This window comes from Lolium rigidum, chromosome 2, assembly GCF_022539505.1.
Source record: "Lolium rigidum isolate FL_2022 chromosome 2, APGP_CSIRO_Lrig_0.1, whole genome shotgun sequence".
Taxonomy (NCBI): domain Eukaryota; kingdom Viridiplantae; phylum Streptophyta; class Magnoliopsida; order Poales; family Poaceae; genus Lolium; species Lolium rigidum.
The window spans coordinates 190605729-190629098 of NC_061509.1; positions in this window are offsets into that span (position 1 = coordinate 190605729).

A 23370-nucleotide genomic window follows, 5' to 3' on the forward strand; every position below is an offset into this window, starting at 1 on the left:
CGTGACGCATCCAAGCATGGATTGGGTTGCGTACTCATGCAGGATCGGAAGGTAATATCTTATGGATCGAGGCAACTCAGACCTCATGAAGTGAACTATCCAACACATGACTTAGAATTAGCAGCAGTTGTATTTGCACTAAAAACTTGGAGACATTTTCTCTATGGAGCCAAGTGTGAGCTCTATACGGATCACAAGAGTCTCAAGTATTTCTTCACTCAGAAGGAACTCAATATGAGGTAGAAAATATGGCTTGAACTAATCAAGGATTATGATTTGACTATCAATTATACTCCAGGAAAGGCGAATGTGGTAGTAGATGCCTTGAGTAGGAAGAGCACCGGCGGAGTGGAACAAGAGTTATCACCGGAGTTGAAGAAGGAAATAAGTCAAGCCTAGATACAACTTTGGGAGAAAGAAGCTCATGAAGGACTATCGGCTTTACAAGTAGCCGATGAGCTAAATGTCAACCTGAAGAATGAGATAATGATGGGTCAGTTGGACGATCCATTCATCATGGAGGAGATGAGAAGGATAGATGAAGGAATACCATCAGAATTTCACCGAGGAGAATCAGGATCACTATGGTTTCAGAAGAGGATTTGCGTTCCGGATATTGCTGAAATCAAGGAAGTAATACTCCGGGAAGCCCATCAAACACCATACTCCATTCATTCGGGAAGTACGAAGATGTACATGGATCTAAAGGAGCTATTCTGGTGGAACAACATGAAGAGAGAGATAGCACAATATGTGGCGGAATGCCATACCTGCCAAAGGGTGAAGGCTGAACACCGAGTCCGGCGAGAAAGTTACAACCTTTACCCATTCCGGAATGGAAATGGGAGGAGATAGGAATGGATTTCATCACCGGACTACCCATGACTAATAAAAAGAAGGACATGATATGGGTAATCGTGAACCGGTTGACGAAAAGTGCACACTTCTTAGCGGTAAACCAGCAAGATAAAGGAGAGAAACTCATCGATTTTTACATCAAAGAGATCGTGAGTAAACATGGAGTGCCCAAGAAGATCGTGTCGGATCGAGGATCCGTGTTCACGTCAGCATTCTGGAAGCAATTACATGAAGCTTTAGGATCCAAGTTGGACTATAGCACCGCCTATCATCCTCAGACAGGTGGACAAACGGAGAGAACTAATCAGATCCTAGAGGATATGCTTAGGGCTTGTGCCCTAGACTTCGGAGGATCATGGGAGGAGCACTTGCCACTAGCAGAGTTTTCATACAATAATAGCTATCAAAGCATCATCAAGATGGCACCGTTTGAAGCTTTGTATGGAATGAAGTGTAGATCACCCATATGCTGGTATGAAGCTGGAGCAAGCAAGGAGTTTAATCCTGATTATGTCAAGGAAAAGCAACAAATCATTGACATCATAAGAGATAGGTTGAAGATAGCCCAAAGCCGACAAAAGAGTTACGCAGATCAGAAGAGAAGAACATGGGAGCCAAGGGTTGGAGACATGGTATATCTCAAGGTGAGCCCGATGAAAGGACTTCAGAGATTTGGAGTAAAGGGAAAGTTAAGCCCTAGATACATCGGACCTTTTAAGATTCTGAGTCAAAACCGAGGGTTAGCCTTTGAATTGGAACTACCGGGAAGGTTATCCCAAGTTCACAACGTATTCCATGTGTCGCAACTCAGAAAATGTTTGAAGACCCCAGACGAGCCAGTATCACATGAAGAACTTGAGTTACAACCAGATTTGACATACATCGAGAAGCCAGCGAAGTTTCTCGAGGAAAACTGGAAACAACTCAGAAATCAAGCCATAAAATACTGCAAGATACAATGGAAGCATCATCCCGAGAGGGAAGCCACCTGGGAAAAGGAGGAAGACCTGAGGAAAACATACCCCGAACTCTTCAGGTATTACAACCACAACTTCGGGACGAAGTTTTCTTTAAGGGGGAAATGCTGTAATGTCCCAGGTTTAGAGACGATCGAGGGGTAGATTTTAGAAAGGGATGTGCATTGCATTGTAAATTACGGGGAAATTTCGCGCTTTTAAAACAAAACTGCATCGAAGGGGAACAGGTTTCTCTCTCGACATCCTACAGGGTTAGGGTTTCGAGAGTGCGATGAACTTGTTCTTACTTAACTAGATTAGGGTTTTGAGAAGAGAGAAGAGAAGATGCATCACAATCTTAAGTTGCATGATTGAATTCTAAATTAAGTTGTATGATTGAATTCAAACCAAATTTGAAATTGAATTTCAAATTCAAACATCAAATGGATATCACATAATTCAAACTTGAGATAATTTAATAAACAATTATCATTAATCAAGATTATAAATAATACAACAATTATGTAAAGCTCATTAAGGAAAATGGGAGCTTTATTGATAATCACACATAATACAATGTCAATTACAATATCCAGAATAGATATATGATATATTACAACACATTACACAAATTGGGAAAAATAGAAAGGAAATTAAAAAGAAATGTACAAGGATAAATTCTATCCTAAATACTACAAGAACATCTTCACTTGATCTTGGACTTGATGATTTTCTGGATCATCTTGATCAATTGCTTGCAACCTGCACACAAAAAAGCAAAAACAAGTTATGCCAAGTGGCATAGCCACTTGGCAGGTTAGAAAGAAATGGAAATGGTGGATAATACCAAGTCCTGCCGAGCTGATCCACTCTCACGACCAAGTGCACAAGCATCAGGCTTACACACACACACACTGCCTGCTCACTGGGCACCTGTGCATGTACAACAAGCACACACACACAACCAGGAGTGTCATCAAATTGGTGACGGGCCAAGCCGTCGACCGGAGGAGCCAACAAAGGTTCATATATAAGCTTTTCACAGCCAAAACCCTAGCCATTTGCTTCATCCATCGACGAGCGAGCGAGGTAAGTCATCGAAAACCAAGAACAGACTCAAGAACACCAAGAACAGGTGAACAGCTAGAGCTGTTTCACCAATTCCCCAATCACCAGAAAACAAATCAAGCTTCACAAGTTCACAAGGAGGAGCAGGGCAAGCACCAGCTCATTACCAAAGCAAACCAACCAACCAGAAGCCATCCTCTACATCAACAACCATTTCTAGGAGCTGGAGTGAGGTATACCAAGGAATCATGAGCAAGCATCTGTCTTGTTCATAAATAAGCATGTGCATCAAACACACAAAAGCAAAAGGGTGTGAGTACCCTCTTTGTGTCATCATCTGGCTACTAAGCCATTTGGTGCAAGCAAATATGGTAAAGTCCATTAGGAAATCATCCTATGGGAACAACAGCTATGTAAATCAATGCATAACTGAAGAAATCCATCAACAGATGAAGACACAGCCAGCCTAGCCCACATACTTAGCACCTATGGCCACTACACCATCAGACAGGATTAGACTATCATGTGTCTATCCAGGTTTATCAACATCAAAAGCATCTGGCAACCAAACATGGTCAGGCCAGTGAGCAACAATCCACCACAGCAAGCCACAGATAAAGGGGGAGCTACCATGACAGCACCAAGTGGCTGTCAAGGCCACCTCAACCCACAGCCAACATTTTCCAGCCATCACATCATTACCCAAGAGGGTTCAGTATGAGCTAGGGTACCCAACAGATATTGGCATCCCTCTAGCTCAACTAAATTCATCAATATGATCATTACTGTTAAACAGTTCACATCATTTATCCATCTAGGAAAGCCAGGAATTACAGATAAATGAAACAGATAAGTAACTCAAAGTATTAACACCTTGCCAGTGACCCAATGGCTCACTGCAAGCATCAGATGATGCTTGAGCAAGCATCAACACACATCAGCACAAGCATGTGTGTCACCCAGACACCAGAGGGAGCACCAGATAAGCACAAGCAGCTAGCAAGCATGCAATCAACAAGTAAGTGGTGATCAATTGATCACCGAGCTCGTTAAAGCATACCAAAGCATGCTAGAATCAATCACTAGCATCACACAGGAGTTATATGAATTAAACAGCCACAGATAAGCAATAGATGCTTCACAGATAATCCAATAATAATACATGATTGCATCCAGAGCACATCAAAGGCATGATGAGCCACTGGATCAAGGTGCACAAGCAAAGCACATATCAGATTATTATTGAAAAACAGTGTTAATTCCACAGTAATGCTCAATTGAGCACAACCCTAAATCTGAGCACCAGAATAAGCCACCATGGCTCTGGCACTTGCATAATTGCAAGAAATGGCACACTATAAACCAGTCAGGATATCACACATGAATACATTTGAATTATGGCAAGTGTAGCAACTAGAATGAGGCACATAACAGGAATTCAGTAAGAACAGCAAGCACTAGCACGGCCTGGGCAACACTAGCCAAGGCCAGTAGGGCCAATAGCAAACCAGTAGACCATGGACATCACTGGATGCTCATGAACAAGTACAGGAGGGCTACAGCAGGAGATCACCATGAGCATAAGTAGCTAGGAAACACAGTAGAGCAATAGCAGTAGCTAGCCAAAAGAGCAGCAGTAGCACACACGCATGCATAGCAAGCACAAGCAGTAGAGCATGGCAGAGAAGGAAGAAGCAGGGGAGAAGATGGAGGCGCGTGTACCTGGAGCGGAGCACCACGGCGTGCCATGGCGGCACGGCGGCACGGGCCAACCACGGCAGCGCCAAGCCGCGCCTGGCCTGGCATCGCCGAGCGCGAGCGCCCCATCACCACCACGACAGCACCCACGGCGGCTTCACGGCGCCAGGGTCGCCGGTGAGCGACGCATCACCGCGCAACCTCATAGCCGTGCGGACGAACGCGACGGGGACGAACGAAGAAGGAGACGAAGAACAGATCGAGCCGGAGGATCTGGTGCGCCGTCGTGAGGCGGTCTAGATCCGCTGCATCTCATCGCCGGAGATGGCCGGAGACGGCCGGAGTATTTCGGTGAAGGCGGCGGCGACCACGGCATCGCCAGAGAGTCGAGGAGGGGTTAGGGTTCGGACGCGAGCGCGAGAGAGAGAGGGAGAGAAGTGAGGTGGTCGAGCCGGACCAGGTGGGTCGGTCGACCTAACCCACTGGGTTACACCGACAGGTGGGGCCCAGGGGCATTAGGGTCATTTCACAAAATCACTTAAATACAGAAACTTGGTAATTTCATAAGAAATGTTTAAAAGCTCTAAAAAAATAATTAAAATATGAAAATTGATCAGCATAAAATTCTCTATCTAAATAAAATATCAAAGAGAATTTTTGAAGACAACTAAGAATAAGTCTTAATTTGATGATTTAAATAAATGATTTAAACACACATATTAATTTCCAATAATGAAAATAAGTCCATTAAAGCAATTGGACTTTAAAAACACCTTGACAATATTTCAAGGTTGTATTTACCTTAAATAGAGTATCTCCAAATCAATCTTAGTATTAACCTCTTACATGAAATAATAATGTCATCGGAAGGGGGAACAAACCCTAAAACTGGAATCATGCATAATTGCTTCTTTAACCATTGCCCTTATCGGACAATGATGCTATTTTTCAGAACCAGAGGACAAGGGTCAGTCCACACCATCCAACTACAAAACTTTGCAGTGTTCAGGCAAGTTCATCACTTGCGCATGTCATTTGAGTATCTTTATCCAATTACTTGCAAAGTACTATGATTATCACTATTGCATAAAAACCAAAACCACTATTTTCATAACTATGAATATGACTATGTGGTTGGCAATGGAACCATGGATTGTGTTGATATGGTGGAGGTTCCATTGCAAGGGTTTATATCCATCTAGGATTAAACAACAAATGTCGTACAATGATTCTTGTGCCGTAATACCCGTGTTAACCATAAGATCCGGAGTGGGACGGAGTAATCAAAAGTGTTTCCACCTCTCGTTCATCAATGGATGCGCTTTACCATAGTACACTTGTAATCCAAGGGGGCAAGCTGGTGAGGCTGGGGAGTCCTAAGTCTCCACGGCATTGTCCGTAGTACACTTGTCGCCCGAAGGAGCAAGCGGTGAGGCTGGGGAGTCCTAAGTCCCCACGGTATTGCGGTCTATGATGGGTTGCAGCTACCGGCGAAGGAGTTTGGTTCGATCCCAGACTGTCTTCGTGGTCGGGGTCCACCCTGAAATCTATGGGAATAATGGGACCGGCGAGGACCCAGGGTCGGGGCATGCAACAAAGGGTGGGTGTTCGAGGTAGCGGAGGAACATGATTGGCTAGACCTTATACCGGGCCTCACACCGAAGGAAGTGTGGACGGGAAAGCTGCCCGGTTGGCACCAAGGTTAAGATCTCTTATGGGTAAAGCAACACACCTCTGCAGAGTGTAAAGAACCGTGACTGTCACTCCCTGTTCCGGGATATGGAACTACGAACGCGGCCGGAAAGGAGCTCCATGAAGTTCTAGTAAACCGGTGAAGGCTGACGGACATAGCTCTTTGAAATAAAAGCAATCTCTTGAAGAAATGTTTATCAAAACCTGCATTGATACTAGACTTTCTGGTCTATTATCGTAGTTAGTGCATTAAACACCTCTTATCTATAATGAACTTGTTGAGTACGCTCGTACTCATCCCACTCTTAAATCCCTTGCTTAGATTGTCTGAATCGTCTGGAGGAGGACTACAACAGCCCTGAAGGAGCCGAGATCATCGACTATGAAGAACCAGACCTCTCTAGAGGTGTTGAAGGCATAGACTACCTCATAGTCTACGGAACCGGGGAGGCTTCCGGAGGAGATCAAGCCTAGAAGCACCGAGTAGTAGTAGTAGCCGAGCAGTGTGAACTCTTAGTATTTAGCTGCTCGAGGTAATAAATGTATAACCTAGTGAAACTTCTATATTGTAAGTTAAGTTGGGTTCGCCTCGAACCCAGGAGTATCCCTCTTAGGACCCAAGAGGAGCTCCGAGACGATATGTGTTTTATGCTTGTAATAATAAATGAATGAGTTATGGACCTGCTATGTTCTGTTGTACTACTCTAAGGGATGTAATATTTGCGAAATGGTACTTCGTGAATGTTATATCAACGACTGGCATACTACAACATGCAGTGGTATGCAGGGTCACCACATTTTACTCAATAAAATATATCCGGGGAATTACGCCAGTATCCCAGGTTTGAGTCCGGGGACTCGAACTTGAAGTAGGTTTATGCGGATTTGCCACAAGAATAAGTAACTAGTACCTGATCCGTAAGATGAACCAGCCTCATTTACCAACATCCATGTACAATATAGATGTCAAATAAAAATAACGTCTTCATGGACTTGAAGTATTTGCAGAAGAGATGAAGGATGGAGATTTTACCTGATTCTGTGACTCGAATAAAATCTCGGGGGCTAATGACATGGGTATGCCTAATGGGCATGTCACATGTATACCACATGTAATGGGCATGTCACATGTATACCACTTATTTATGTTTTCAGGTATCTTAGGAGTCGAAGGCCTACGGACCCGAAGAATTGGAGGCCCATGAAGCCGAAGATATGCGGTCCAAGCGAGTAGAGTCAATATAGGGAAACTTGTAGCAATGTATGGAAAGGCCCAATGATACGTCTCAAATGTATCTATAATTTCTTATGTTCCATGCTACTTTTATGATGATACTCACATGTTTTATACACACTTTATGTCATTATTATGCATTTTCCGGCACTAACCTATTGACGAGATGCCGAAGAGCCGATTCTTGTTTTCTGCTGTTTTTGGTTTCAGAAATCCTACAAAGGAAATATTCTCGGAATTGGACGAAATCAACGCCCAGGGTCTTATTTTTCCACGAAGCTTCCAGAAGACCGGGGGAGATACGAAGTGGGGCCACGGGGCGCCGACACCATAAGGCGGCGCGGCCAGGGTGGGCCCCGCGCCGCCCTATGGTGTGGGGCCCTCGTGCCTCCACCAACCCTACCCTTCCGCCTACTTAAAGCCTTCGTCGCGAAAACCCCAGTACCGAGAGCCACGATACGGAAAACCTTCCAGAGACGCCGCCGCCAATCCCATCTCAGGGGATTCAGGAGATCGCCTCTGGCACCCTGCCGGAGAGGGGAATCATCTCCCGGAGGACTCTTCATCACCATGATCGCCTCCAGATTGATGTGTGAGTAGTTCACCCCTGGACTATGGGTCCATAACGGTAGCTAGATGGTTGTCTTCTCCTCATTGTGCTATCATGTTAGATCTTGTGAGCTGCCTATCATGATCAAGATCATCTATTTGTAATGCTACATGTTGTGTTTGTTGGGATCCGATGAATATGGAATACTATGTCAAGTTGATTATCAATCTATCATATATGTTGTTTATGTTCTTGCATGCTCTCCGTTGCTAGTAGAGGCTCGGCCAAGTTGATAGTTGTAACTCCAAGAGGGAGTATTTATGCTCGATAGTGGGTTCATGTCTCCATTGAATGCTGGGAGTGACAGGCAACCCCTAAGGTTGTGGATGTGTCTGTTGCCACTAGGGATAAAACATCAATGCTTTGTCTAAGGATATTTGTGTTGATTACCATACTTAATGCAATTGTCTGTTGTTTGCAACTTAATACTGCAAGGGGTTCGGATAATAACCTGAAGGTGGACTTTTTAGGCATAGATGCATGCTGGATAGCGGTCTATGTACTTTGTCGTAATGCCCTGATTAAATCTTATAGTACTCATCGTGATATATGTATGTGCATTGTTATGCCTTCTTTATTTGTCAATTGCCCAACTGTAATTTGTTCACCCAACATGCTATTTCTTATCGGAGAGACACCACTAGTGAACTGTGGACCCCGGTCCATTCTTTACATCTGAAATACAATATACTGCAATACTTGTTCTTTACTGTTCTTCGCAAACAAACATCATCTTCCACACTATACATCTAATCCTTTGTTTACAACAAGCCGGTGAGATTGACAACCTCACTGTTACGTTGGGGCAAAGTACTTTGATTGTGTTGTGCAGGTTCCACGTTGGCGCCGAAATCCCTGGTGTTGCGCCGCACTACACTCCGCCACCAACAACCTTCACGTGTTCCTTGACTCCTACTGGTTCGATAACCTTGGTTTCTTACTGAGGGAAAACTTGTCGCTGTATGCATCACACCTTCCTCTTGGGGTTCCCAACGGACGTGTGTCTTACACGCCATCAAGACAGTTTTTACGGCGCCGTTGCCGGGGAGATCAAGACACACTGCAAGGGGAGTCTCCCACATCCAATCTCTTTACTTTGTTTTTGTCTTGCTTTATTTTATTTTATTTACTGCTTTGTTTGCTCTTTATATCAAAAATACAAAAAAAATAGTTGCTAGATTTACTTTATTTACTGTCTTGTTTGCATTCTCTATATTTAAAACACAAAAAAATTAGTTACTCAGATTTTATTATCATGACTAGTCCTGTAGTTGTTACTCTATCACCTGAGAAATCGATCTTTACTTTTAAACAAGGTGGTGAAGAGAGTTTTAAAGAAGCTTGGTCTAGAATTTTTGATTCTTATAGTAAAACTAAACCTAAAATGACTCCAAGTTTGCTTCTTAGTAACTTTTATTTTGGGCTTATTCTTCGCTATAGATATGTCTTAGATGCTGTAGTGGGTGGAGATTTCCTTCACTGTGATGGGGATCAAGCTTATAATGCCATAAAAAAATTGGTTGCATCATCTAGCTCCGCTAATAATTTTGATTCATCTCTTGCTAGCATTCATAATAGATTAAACACTCTCGAAACGAATATATCTTGTTTAAAAGAAGGGTACAACCAGATTCGTGAGTATTATGATTATGTTCTAGTAAGCTTTGAACCTTCAATGTGGGTGCCTACTATTAAAGTTGCTATTTGTGGTGAAACTTTTCATGCCCGTTGTGATATTATGTCTGAGTTTTGCCTTATGCCTGAAAGAATTTATGAATCTTTGACATTTTGGGTACTTACTGAAGGAGGAGAAGGAATAACTCTTACGATAACTCGTTATAATTCCTAAGGGTATAGCTGAAGGTGTGTTCACAACCTTTCTTGGAAGAACGGTATCCACCGATTACCTCGTTGTTGAATGTGTAGGGACAGGACAAATCACGCTTGGAAGGTCCCTGCTTGAAACTCGTGGGAGCAATCATAGATGTGGGGAAAGGCACTCTAAATTTTACCTCTACGCCGGATGCGGTCATATATTCCCTAAACCAAAGAGTAGGAATAATAGTAAGAAGGGTAAGCGCAAAGCCCCTGGTAAGAATGTTAATGCTTCGTCTCTTGATAATACTTGATTCACACTTTACGCGCCTAGCTGAAAGGCATTAAAGAAAGCGCTTATGGGAGACAACCCATTATTTTACTTCTGCACTTTTGTTTTATATTTAAGTCTTGGAAGTTGTTACAACTGTAGCAACCTCTCCTTATCTTTATTTTATTGCATTGTTGTGCCAAGTAAAGTCTTTGATAGTAAAGTCAATACTAGATTTGGATTACTGCGCAGAAACAGATTTCTTGCTGTCACGTAATTTAGCAGCCCCTTCTGTAGGTAACTCAGAAATATCTGCCAATTTACGTGCGTGATCCTCAGATATGTACGCAACTTTCATTCAATTTGAGCATTTTCATCTGAGTAAGTTAAGTGCCCCAGAAAAATTCGTCTTTACGGACTGTTCTGTTTTGACAGATTCTGCCTTTTATTTCGCATTGCCTGTTTTACTATGTTTGATGGATTTCTTTGTTCCATTAACTTTCAGTAGCTTTGTGCAATGTCCGGAAGTGTTAAGAATGATTATGTCACCTCTGAATATATGAATTTTAAATTATGCACTAACCCTCTAATGAGTTTGTTTTGAGTTTGGTGTGGAGGAAGTTTTCAAGGGTCAAGAGAGGAGGATGATACAATATGATCAAGAAGAGTGAAAAGTCTAAGCTTGGGGATGCCCCCGTGGTTCATCCCTGCATATTTTAAGAAGACTCAAGCATCTAAGCTTGGGGATGCCCAAGGCATCCCTTCTTCATCGACAACTTATCAGGTCACCTCTAGTGAAACTATATTTTTATTCTGTCAGGTTGCAAGAGGAGATTGTGGGTTGTATCCACAAGAATCAGTATGGCTTCATCAAGGGGAGAACCATCCATGACTGTTTGGGCTGGTCGTTTGAGTATATTTATCAGTGTAAAGCCTCTAAAAAACCCATTGTGATTTTAAAGCTGGACTTTGAGAAGGCCTTTGACTCCATTGAGCATGAAGCTATTTATAGCATTATGAGGCATCTTGGGTTCCCTCTTGTCTTTATTAATTGGGCAAAGAATCTCTTGGAAACAGGAACTTCCTCTGTTTTGATCAATGGAGTTCCTGGCAGGAATTTTAGATGTAAAAGGGGTGTCAGGCAGGGAGACCCTCTTTCTCCTCTTCTGTTTGTGTTGGGGGCTGAAATTCTTCAGTATGTTGTGAATGATCTTAAGGACAAAGGGATGTTGAGGCTTCCTATCCCAGTAAATCAAACTGATTTCCCCATAGTACAGTATGCGGATGACACGATTTTGATCTTGGAGGCTGATCCCGAACAGTTGGCAGTATTGAAGCAGGCCCTACTGGATTTCTCACTATCTACTGGGTTTTTTGAGTCAATTACCACAAATCCTGTATGTTACCAATTAATATCTCAGATTAGCAAGTACATGATTTGGCTGAGGGTTTTGGTTGTGTGGTGGGCACTTTCCCTTTTAGTTATCTTGGTCTGCCTATGGGCACTACTAAGCCTAGAATTGTGGATCTTATGCCTCTGGTTGATAGGCTTGAAAGAAGACTCACAGCAAGTTCATCTTTTTTGGCATACGGTGGGAGGCTGCAACTTATTGCCTCATGCCTATCTTCAATGCCCATATTTTTCCTGTGTTCCCTGGACATCCCTTTGGGCATAGTTGAGCAAGTTAACAGAATCATTAGGCAATGTTTATGGAGAAAGAAGGAGGGAAAATCTGCTGGTCATTCTCTGGCAGCCTGGGATATGATATGTAAGCCCAAGCGAGTGGTGGGCTGGGCATTATTGACTTTAAGAAATTGAATGAGGGGCTCCTTATGAAACATCTCCACAAATTTTATAATAAGGAGGACATTCCTTGGGTTCATTTGGTCGCAGCGGTATTATGGTCGGTGTCCTCCTCATATGGCACTTGCCTTGTGGGTCCTTTTGGTGGAGAGATATAATGAAGCTTGTTCCAAAATTCTCTCCTTTGTGTACCATTTCTGTAGGGAAAGGTGATATAGTCTTGTTCTGGTCTGATTGTTGGAATGGGTTTATCATGAAAAATAGATTCCCCAGGCTGTTTTCTTTTGCTCTTGATGAGAATATATCAGTCCAGGAGGTGATGACACATGTTTATCTTTCAACTCTTTTTGAGCTACCCCTCTCTCAGCAGGCTTTTGACGAATTTCAATCCTTGAGTCAGATGGTTTCTCAGTGGGATTATCTCCCACAGTCTAATGATAAATGGTGCACTATTTGGAAGGATGGGGTTTTCACCTCAAGCTTGTACTATCAGCATTACTTCAAGGATATTAAAGCTAGCTGTGTGCTTAAGTGGATTTGGAAGAGTCGTGTCCTGTTGCGTATCAAAGTTTTTGGGTGGTTGTTGGTGAATGACAAACTGAACACAAAGGATATGCTGAGGAGGAGACACTAGAATGTCACAAGTAATTTACATTGTGTTCTTTGCCCCACACATCTTGATGAGGACTGGTTGCATTTGTTTTTCCTCTGTAATTTCAGTCAGAGGGTATGGAATTTTCTACAGATTGAGTGGGAGCCTGGTGATACTATGGAGGAGATTTTCTGCCTTTCTAAGAGGAATTTTACCAAGCCCTTTTTCACAGAGGTGGTGCTGTTGGCGACCTGGCATATTTGTAAACAAAGGAATGAGGCAATCTTTCAGGGGGTCCGGCCTTCTTTCAGAGGGTGGCGGAGAAGATTTGTACAGGATGCTCTTCTTCATGTTCATAGGATTAAGGACAAACATGTAGATAGTTTCAAACTTTGGGTTAACTCTTTAGTCTAGTTTTCCTTTTTTCCTCCTTGTAAATAACTTTTGGTGGTTGGTTTAATAAAATACTGTGGGGCACAAGCCTTACAGTTCTTGCTCAAAAAAAAGGTTGAAACTGCTTCGTTCATTGTTATATGGTTGGAAACAGAAAATGCTTCATGTGGTAATTGGTATAATGTCCTGAATAATTTGATACTTGGCAATTGTTGTGCTCATATAGATCATGTTTAAGCTCTTTGATACGTCTCCGACGTATCGATAATTTCTTATGTTCTATGCCATATTAATTATAGTAGATTGTATCTTTAATTATAGTAGATTGTATCTAGATTAAAGTTAGAGTTTATCTCGTGCACGGTTTAGTGCACGCCCACATTAGAAAGTCCGCTGGACTATAAATATGTACCTAGGGTTTATGGAATAAACAACAACCAACGTTCAACCACAAACAAATCTCGGCGCATCGCCAACCCCTTCGTCTCGAGGGTTTCTACCGGTAAGCATCATGCTGCCTAGATCGCATCTTGCGATCTAGGCAGCACAAGCCTGCCTACGTTGTTCATGCGTTGCTCGTGCGAAGCGTTTTTGATGGCGAGCAACGTAGTTATCTTAGACATGTTAGGGTTAGCACTGTTCTTCATGCTGCATGCTTTCGTAGTGCAACCCTTGCATGTCTAGCCGCCCTTACGCCTATCTTAGGCGTAGGGGCGGCACCCCGCTTGATCATAGTTTGGTAGATCTGATCCGTTGCGATTACTCCTTGTTCTACAAGGATTAGTTTAATATCTGCAATAGTTAGGCCTTACGAAGGGGGGGAGGATCCGGCGGCACGTAGGGTGTCGTTCGTTGGCCCTAAGCAGGATGTTCCGAGGATCAACCTCGTGTTGGTTTTTAGGCCTTGTTTAGGGTCGGCTTACGATCACCGTGCGTGGCCGCGAGGCCCAACCTGGAGTAGGATGATCCGATTATGCGGTGAAAACCCCACATCGTCGTAGATCTCATTAGCTTTACCTTGATCAAGCAGGACCACCATATATTCGGACACCTCGTCCGAATCATGGGTGGATCGGCTCTTTGAGCCGATTCACGGGATAACCCGAGAGCCGATCGAGGCTCGTATTTAACGTTTACGTGTGTGCCCCGCGGAAACTAAGCGAGGCATCATCCACACCTTCCCGACCAGGTATAGGTCAGGTGGCACGCCCTTGTGATAAACATCGGTGCGTGCGACCAGGAGGCTTTGCGGGCCGTCGCTCAGAGGGACTAGGGCCAGCCGCAGCCCTAGTTGTTCCCGGCTCTACGGTGTTGCCCGTCTATACCCGCCGGTGGGTTTCTGACGTCAACACATGCTTATGCATAAAAGAGGAGTCCATTATCTGTTGTCCATGTTGTCCCGGTATGGATGTCTAAGTTGAGAATAATCAAAAGCGAGAAATCCAAAATGCGAGCTTTCTCCTTAGACCTTTGTACGGGCGGCATGGAGGTACCCCATTGTGACACTTGGTCAAAACATGTGCATTGCAAAGATCCGGTAGTCCAAGTTAATTAGGACAAGGTGCGGGCACTATTAGCATACTATGCATGAGACTTGCAACTTGTAAGATATAATGTACATAACTCATATGCTTTATTACTACCGTTGACAAAATTGTTTCATGTTTTCAAAATAAAAGCTCTAGCACAAATATAGCAATCGATGCTTTCCTCTTTGAAGGACCATTCTCTTTACTTTTATGTTGAGTCGGTTCACCTATCTCTCTCCACCTCAAGAAGCAAACACTTGTGTGAACCGTGCATTGATTCCTACATACTTGCATATTGTACTTGTTATATTACTCTATGTTGACAATTATCCATGAGATATACATGTTACAAGTTGAAAGCAACCGCTGAAACTTAATCTTCCTTTGTGTTGCTTCAATGCCTTTACTTTGATTTATTGCTTTATGAGTTAACTCTTATGCAAGACTTATTAATACTTGTCTTGAAGTACTATTCATGAAAAGTCTTTGCTATATGATTCACCTGTTTACCCATGTCATCACCATTGTTTTGATCGCTGCATCCACTACATATGTTTACAAATAGTATGATCAAGGTTATGATGGCATATCACTTCAGAAATTATCTTTGTTATCGTTTTACCTGCTCGGGACGAGCGAGAACTAAGCTTGGGGATGCTTGATACGTCTCCGACGTATCGATAATTTCTTATGTTCTATGCCATATTATTGATGATACCTACATGTTTTATGCACACTTTATGTCATATTCGTGCATTTTCTGGAACTAACCTATTAACAAGATGCCGAAGTGCCGATTCGTTGTTTTCTGCTGTTTTTGGTTTCAGAAATCGTAGTAACGAAATATTCTCGGAATTGGACAAAATCAAAGCCCGGGGGCCTATTTTCTCACGAAGCTTCCGGAAGTCCGAAGGAGAGACGAAGAGGGGCCACGGAGGGGCCACACTATAGGCGGCGCGGCCCCCCTTGGCCGCGCGGCCCCGTGGTGTGGGGCCCCCGTGCCGCCTCTTGACCTACCCTTCCGCCTACAAATAGCCTCCGTGACGAAACCCCCGCATGCGAGAGCCACGATACGGAAAACCTTACCGAGACGCCGTCACCGCCGATCCCATCTCGGGGGATCCAGGAGATCGCCTCCGGCACCCTGCCGGAGAGGGGAATCATCTCCCGGAGGACTCTACACCGCCATGGTCGCCTCCGGTGTGATGAGTGAGTAGTCTACCCCTGGACTATGGGTCCATAGCAGTAGCTAGATGGTTGTCTTCTCCCCATTGTGCTATCATTGTCGGATCTTGTGAGCTGCCTATCATGATCAAGATCATCTATCTGTAATTCTATATGTTGTGTTTGTCGGGATCCGATGGATAGAGAATACTATGTCATGTTAATTATCAAGTTATTATACATGTGTTGTTTATGATCTTGCATGCTCTCCGTTACTAGTAGAGGCTCTGGCCAAGTTTTTACTTTTAACTCCAAGAGGGAGTACTTATGCTCGATAGTGGGTTCATGCCTCGCATTGACACCGGGACAGATGACGTAAAGTTCTAAGGTTGTGTTGTGCTCGTTGCCACTAGGGATAAAACATTGATGCTATGTTCGAGGATGTAGTTATTGATTACATTACGCACCATACTTAATGCAATTGTCTCGTTGCTTTGCAACTTAATACCGGAGGGGTTCGGATGATAACTCCGAAGGTGGACTTTTTAGGCATAGATGCGGTTGGATGGCGGTCTATGTACTTTGTCGTAATGCCCAATTAAATCTCACTATACTTATCATGTCATGTATGTGCATTGTTATGCCCTCTCTATTTGTCAATTGCCCGACTGTAATTTGTTCACCCAACATGCTTTTATCTTATGGGAGAGACACCTCTAGTGAACTGTGGACCCCGGTCCATTCTTTAATACTGAAATACAAATCTGTCTGCAATACTTGTTTTTACTATTTTCTCTGCAAACAATCATCTTCCACACAATACGGTTAATCCTTTGTTACGGCAAGCCGGTGAGATTGACAACCTCACTTGTTTCGTTGGGGCAAAGTACTTTGGTTGTGTTGTGCGGGTTCCACGTTGGCGCCGGAATCTACGGTGTTGCGCCGCACTACATCCCGCCGCCATCAACCTTCAACGTGCTTCTTGGCTCCTCCTGGTTCGATAAACCTTGGTTTCTTTCTGAGGGAAAACTTGCTGCTGTGCGCATCATACCTTCCTCTTGGGGTTGCCCAACGAACGTGTGAAATACACGCCATCACTCTTGCATCATGTACTTTGCACCTATTAATGAATAACTACATAGAGCTTGTTAAAATTTGGTTTGCATGATTGATCTCTCTAGAGTCTAGATATTTTCTGGTTAAGGTGTTTGAACAATAAGGAGACAATGTAGAGTCTTATAATGCTTGCAATATGTTCATATGTAAGTTTTGCTGTACCGTTTTATACTTGAGTTTGCTTCAAACAACCTTGCTAGCCTAGCCTTGTATTGAGAGGGAATTCTTCTCGTGCATCCAAATCCTTGAGCCAAAAACTATGCCATTTGTGTCCACCATACCTACCTACTACATGGTATTTCTCTGCCATTCCAAAGTACATTACTTGAGTGCTACCTTTAAAATTCTATTCTTTGCCTTTGCAATATATAGCTAATGGTAAAATAGCCTTAAAAACTATTGTGGTGAAGAATATGTACTTATGTATCTTATTTCTTAATAAGTTGCTTGTTGAGCGGTAACCATGTTTCTGGGGACGCCATCAACTTTTACACCTTTGTTGAATATCATGTGAGTTGCTATGCATGTTCGTCTTGTGAGAAGTAAGGGCGATTTTCATGATCAAATGGTTTGAGTATGCATATTGTTAGAGAAGAACATTGGGCCGCTAACTAAAGCCATGAATCATGGTGGAAGTTTTAGTTTGGACAATCAATCCTCAATCTCTTATGAGAATATTATCTGTTGTTGAATTCTTATGCATTAAAGAGGAGTCCATTATTTGTTGTCTATGTTGTCCCGGTATGGATGTCTAAGTTGAGAATAATCAAAAAGCGAGAAATCTCCAATGCGAACTTTCTCCTTAGACCTTTGTACAGGCGGCATAGAGGTACCCCTTTGTGACACTTGGTTGAAACATATGTTATGCAATGATAATCCATGTTAATCCAAGCTAATTAGGACAAGGTGCGAGCACTATTGGTAATCTATGCATGAGGCTTGCAACTTATAAGATGTCTTATACATAACACATATGATTTATTACTACCGTTGACAAAATTGTTTCTATGTTTTCAAAATGAAAAGCTCTAGCACAAAAATAGTAATCCATGCTTCCCTCTGCGAAGGGCCTATCTTCTACTTTATTGTCGAGTCAGTTTACCTACTTCTTTCTATCTTAGAAGCAAACACTTGTGTGAACTGCGTGCATTAATTCTTACATGTTCACCTATTGCACTTGTTATATTACTTTGTGTTGACAATTATCCATGAGATAAACATGTTGAAGTTGAAAGCAAGCTGCTGAAACTTATATCTTCCTTTGTGTTGCTTCAAAGCTTTCTACCAAGAATTTATTGCTTTATGAGTTGACTCTTATGCAAGTCTTATTGATGCTTGTCTTGAAAGTACTATTCATGAAAAGTATTTGCTATATGATTCAGTTGTTTACTCATTGTCTTTACCATTTCTTCGAATCACTGCATTCATCTCATATGCTTTACAATAGTATTGATCAAGATTATGATAGCATGTCACTTCAGAAATTATCCTTGTTATCGTTTACCTACTCGAGGGCGAGTAGGAACTAAGCTTGGGGATGCTTGATACGTCTCGAACTTGAAGTAGGTTTATGCGGATTTGCCACAAGAACAAGTAACTAGTACCTGATCCGTCAGATGAACCAGCCTCATTTACCAACATCCCTGTACAATATAGATGTCGAATAAAAATAGCGTCTTCATGGACTTGAAGTATTTGCAGAAGAGATGAAGGATGGAGATTTTACCTGATTCTGTGACTCGAATAAAATCTCGTGGGCTAATGACATGGGTATGCCTAATGGGTATGTCACATGTATACCACATCCCCACTAATGGGCATGTCACATGTATACCACTTATTTATGTTTTCAGGTATCTTAGGAGTCGAAGGCCTACGGACCCGAAGAATTGGAGGCCCATGAAGCCGAAGATATGCGGTCCAAGCGAGTAGAGTCAATATAGGGAAACTTGTAGCAATGTATGGAAAGGCCCAATGATACGTCTCAAACGTATCTATAATTTCTTATGTTCCATGCTACTTTTATGATGATACTCACATGTTTTATACACACTTTATGTCATTATTATGCATTTTCCGGCACTAACCTATTGACGAGATGCCGAAGAGCCAGTTGCTGTTTTTCTGCTGTTTTTGGTTTCAGAAATCCTACAAAGGAAATATTCTCGGAATTGGACGAAATCAACGCCCAGGATCTTATTTTTTCCACGAAGCTTCCAGAACACCGGGGGAGATACAAAGTGGGGCCACGGGGTGCCGACACCATAAGGCGGCGCGGCCAGGGTGGGCCCCGCGCCGCCCTATGGTGTGGGGCCCTCGTGCCTCCACCAACCCTACCCTTCCGCCTACTTAAAGCCTTCGTCGCGAAAACCCCAGTACCGAGAGCCACGATACGGAAAACCTTCCAGAGACGCCGCCGCCGCCAATCCCATCTCGGGGGATTCAGGAGATCGCCTCCGGCACCCTGCCGGAGAGGGGAATCATCTCCCGGAGGACTCTTCATCACCATGATCGCCTCCAGATTGATGTGTGAGTAGTTCACCCCTGGACTATGGGTCCATAACAGTAGCTAGATGGTTGTCTTCTCCTCATTGTGCTATCATGTTAGATCTTGTGAGCTGCCTATCATGATCAAGATCATCTATTTGTAATGCTACATGTTGTGTTTGTTGGGATCCGATGAATATGGAATACTATGTCAAGTTGATTATCAATCTATCATATATGTTGTTTATGTTCTTGCATGCTCTCCGTTGCTAGTAGAGGCTCTGGCCAAGTTGATACTTGTAACTCCAAGAGGGAGTATTTATGCTCGATAGTGGGTTCATGTCTCCATTGAATGCAGGGGGTGACAGCAACCCCTAAGGTTGTGGATGTCTTGTTGCCACTAGGGATAAAACATCAATGCTTTGTCTAAGGATATTTGTGTTGATTACATTACGCACCATACTTAATGCAATTGTACGTTGTTTACAACTTAATACTTGGAAGGGGTTCGGATGATAACCTGAAGGTGGACTTTTTAGGCATAGATGCATGCTGGATAGCGGTCTATGTACTTTGTCGTAATGCCCTGATTAAATCTCATAGTACTTATCGTGATATATGTATGTGCATTGTTATGCCTTCTTTATTTGTCAATGGCCCAACTGTAAATTGTTCACCCAACATGCTATTTCTTATCAGAGAGACACCACTAGTGAAATGTGGACCCCGGTCCATTCTTTACATTTGAAATACAATCTACTGCAATACTTGTTCTTTACTGTTCTTCGCAAACAAACATCATCTTCCACACTATACATCTAATCCTTTGTTTACAGCAAGCCGGTGAGATTGACAACCTCAGCTGTTACGTTGGGGCAAAGTACTTTGATTGTGTTGTGCAGGTTCCACGTTGGCGCGGAATCCCTGGTGTTGCGCCGCACTACACTCCGCCACCAACAACCTTCACGTGTTCCTTGACTCCCTACTGGTTCGATAACCTTGGTTTCTTGCGAGGGAAAACTTGTCGTTGTACGCATCACACCTTCCTCTTGGGGTTCCCAACGGACGTGTGTCTTACACGCCATCACCCAACCGGCCTGATGTTTGTATACTTGTGAAAGATCGAGATGTTGCCTAGAGGGGGGGTGAATATGCAATTAAAAACTCTTACAGATTTTTCTTGTAAGAATCCGGAATTAAACTAACGTTTAGTTTACAAGCACAAACCCTAAATATGCTAAGCTCAACTAAGTGTAACAATAGCAACTAGAGCTAAACAAGATAGGCACAAGATATATGTAGCACAAGTGATAGCAAGATATATGTACTTCAAGCACGATGGCTATCACAAGGAAAGAGAGCTCGAGTATAGAAATAACCGAGGCACGTGGAGATAAGGATGTATTCCCGTGTTCCCTTCCTTTGCAAGAAGGTACGTCACGTTTGGAGAAGTGGAGGTCCCACGAAGGATTCCCCGCGCCACGAAGGCTCACCCTATTCTCCGAACCACACCCACGAAGGATAATGGCCCTTTCCTTATGGTTAGCTTTTCCTCTGCTCCGGAGATGGTAAGCGCCACAACCACTTCACAAGCTCCACGAAAGAGAAGCCCAGGCTTCTTCACAATCTTCTAGAAGAGATCACCGGAGCACCAACCGCCAAGCCAACTATGAGGTGATGTCTACGCACGCTTCTATTCCTGTAGACAGTGTTGGGCCTCCAAGAGCGAGAGGTTTGTAGAACAGACGGCAAGTTTCCCTTAAGTGAATCACCCAAGGTTTATCGAACTCGGGGAGGTAGAGGACAAAGATATCCCTCTCAAGCAACCCCTGCAATTACGATACAAGAAGTCTCTTGTGTCCCCAACACACCCAATACACTTCTCAGATGTATAGGTGCACTAGTTCGGTGAAGAGATAGTGAGATGCAAGTGATATGGATGAATATGAGTGGTAATAGCAATCTGAAATAAAGATGGCAGCGAGTAAACATGCAACGAACGATAAATAAACGGAGTTTCAGTGCTTGGAAACAAGGCCTAGGGATCATACTTTCACTAGTGGACACTCTCAACATTGATCACATAATAAAACCACTCTACACTCTCTTGTTGGATGACAAACACCATTAATTGTGTAGGGCTACAAGAGCACCTCAATGCCGGAGTTAACAAGCTCCACAACATTCGATGTTCATATTTAAATAACCTTAGAGTGCATGATAGACCAACGCAATTATACCGAGTACTAACATAGCATGCACACTGTCAACATCAACTATGAAAGGGGGAATAGATCACATCAATACTATCATAGTAATAGTTAACTTCATAATCTACAAGAGATCACAATCATAACCTATACCAAGTACTTCATGATGCACACACTGTGAACATTACATCATGGAGGAGGAATAGACTACTTTAATAACATCACCAGAGTAGCACATAGATGATATTCAACTAGATCACAAAGAGAGAGATGAACCACATAGCTACGGTAGAGCCCTCAGCCTCGGGGGAGAATTACTCCATCTCATCATGGAGACAGCGATGGCGGTGAAGATGGCGGTGGAGATGGCGGTGGAGATGCCTTCCGGGGGCAATTCCCCGTCCCGGCAGGGTGCCGGAACAGAGACTTCTGTCCCCCGAATTGGAGTTTCGTGATGGCGGCGGCTCCGGAAGGTTTTCTGGTGTTTCGTCAATCCGTGTCGAGGATTTAGGTCAGGACGGCTTAAAATAGGCGAAGAGGCGGAGTCGGAAGGGCCACGGGGGTCCCACACACTAGGGGGGCGTGCCCCCCCTGGGCCGCGCCGCCACCACCTGTGGGGCCCCAGGGCTCCCCTCTGGTCCCTCTGTGGCTCTCTGGAAGCTTCCGGGAAAAATAAGGTTCTAGGCGTTGATTTCGTCCGATTTCGAGAATATTTCCTTTCTAGGATTTGTGAAACCAAAAATAGCAGAAAACAGGAACTGGCACTTCGGTATCTCGTCAATAGGTTAGTTCCGGAAAATGCATAAATATGACATATAATGTGTATAAAACATGTGAGTATCATCATAAAAGTAGCATGGAACATAAGAAATTATAGATACGTTTGAGACGTATCAAGCATCCCCAAGCTTAGTTCCTACTCGCCCTCGAGTAGGTAAACGATAACAAGGATAATTTCTAAAGTGACATGCTATCATAATCTTGATCAATACTATTGTAAAGCATATGAGATGAATGAAGTGATTCAAAGCAATGGTAAAGACAATGATTAAACAACTGAATCATATAGCAAAGACTTTTCATGAATAGTACTTTCAAGACAAGCATCAATAGGTCTTGCATAAGAGTTACCCATAAAGCAATAAATTCTTAGTAGAAAGCTTTGAAGCAACACAAAGGAAGATATAAGTTTCAGCAATTGCTTTCAACTTCAACATATTTATCTCATGGATAATTGTCAACACAAAGTAATATAACAAGTGCAATAAGTAAACATGTAAGAATCAATGCACGCAGTTGATACAAGTGTTTGCTTCTAAGATAGAAAGAAGTAGGTAAACTGACTCAACAATAAAGTAGAAGATAGGCCCTGCGCGAGAGGAAGCATGGATTACTATTTTTGTGCTAGAGCTTTTCATTTTGAAAACATAGAAACAATTTTGTCAACGGTAGTAATAAATCATATGTGTTATGTATAAGACATCTTATAAGTTGCAAGCCTCATGCATAGTATACCAATAGTGCTCGCACCTTGTCCTAATTAGCTTGGATTAACATGGATTATCATTGCATAGCATATGTTTCAACCAAGTGTCACAAAGGGGTACCTCTATGCCGCACTGTACAAAGGTCTAAGGAGAAAGCTCGCATTGGATTTCTCTCTTTTGATTATTCTCAACTTAGACATCCATACCGGGACAACATAGACAACAGATAATGGACTCCTCTTTAATGCATAAGCATTCAACAACGGATAATATTCTCATAAGAGATTGAGGATTAATTGTCCAAACTGAAACTTCCACCATGATTCATGGCTTTAGTTAGCGGCCCAATGTTCTTCTCTAACAATATGCATACTCAAACCATTTGA